Source organism: Penaeus monodon, chromosome 33 (assembly GCF_015228065.2).
Source record: "Penaeus monodon isolate SGIC_2016 chromosome 33, NSTDA_Pmon_1, whole genome shotgun sequence".
Lineage (NCBI taxonomy): Eukaryota > Metazoa > Arthropoda > Malacostraca > Decapoda > Penaeidae > Penaeus > Penaeus monodon.
This window is the reverse complement of record NC_051418.1, coordinates 31890614-31891225: the sequence shown is the minus strand read 5'-3', so window position 1 is coordinate 31891225 and position 612 is coordinate 31890614. Positions and strand designations below refer to the sequence as shown.

Below are 612 nucleotides of genomic sequence, written 5' to 3'. Positions count from 1 at the left end.
ATGAGTGAGAGGCCCAGATAGCCGCACCCGTAGACCTTGACCACCCTTAGAGTTGCACATAGAACTAGATAGGAGAATTTCAAGTGTGCAAACAGTAATTGGATAAACTTGTAATGGAATGCTGATATATGGAGATAAACATTGATAAAAGTGATGAAGATAACATATCATACATAAATGCAATAAGAGAATGATAATAACTGATGAGAAGATGAGGTACTAGATATTAAATAGTAGTATAAATAATCAAAGTATACATAGATTGATAAGATAGTAAAATATAGAGAATATTAGTATAATGAGAAATAGTCAGTATATGAGAAGTATAATAAGAAGATTTAATATATAATGAAATGATATATATTAAATATATAATATACATATTGTATGATAGATATAAATATAATGATGATTAATAATATAATATATTATATATATTAAGTATTAGTTAAAATAGTATATATAATAAGATAAAAATATATAGTTAGATAGATTAGTATATAGATATGAATAAATATATAGTAAAAGTTATAAATGAATAGTGATATAGATAATGAGTTATAATATAGGATGATATATTAAATAAACATATAAAATGTAAAGAGTATAATA

At 22.4% G+C, this 612-nt stretch overlaps 1 protein-coding gene across 1 annotated transcript in view; it reads left to right on the top strand.

Annotated features, from left to right (window-relative positions):
* Window positions 1–612, top strand: part of LOC119594388 (proteasome activator complex subunit 4-like) — a gene marked incomplete in the record, with an annotated part of 28225 nt that overhangs the window by 21423 nt on the left and 6190 nt on the right.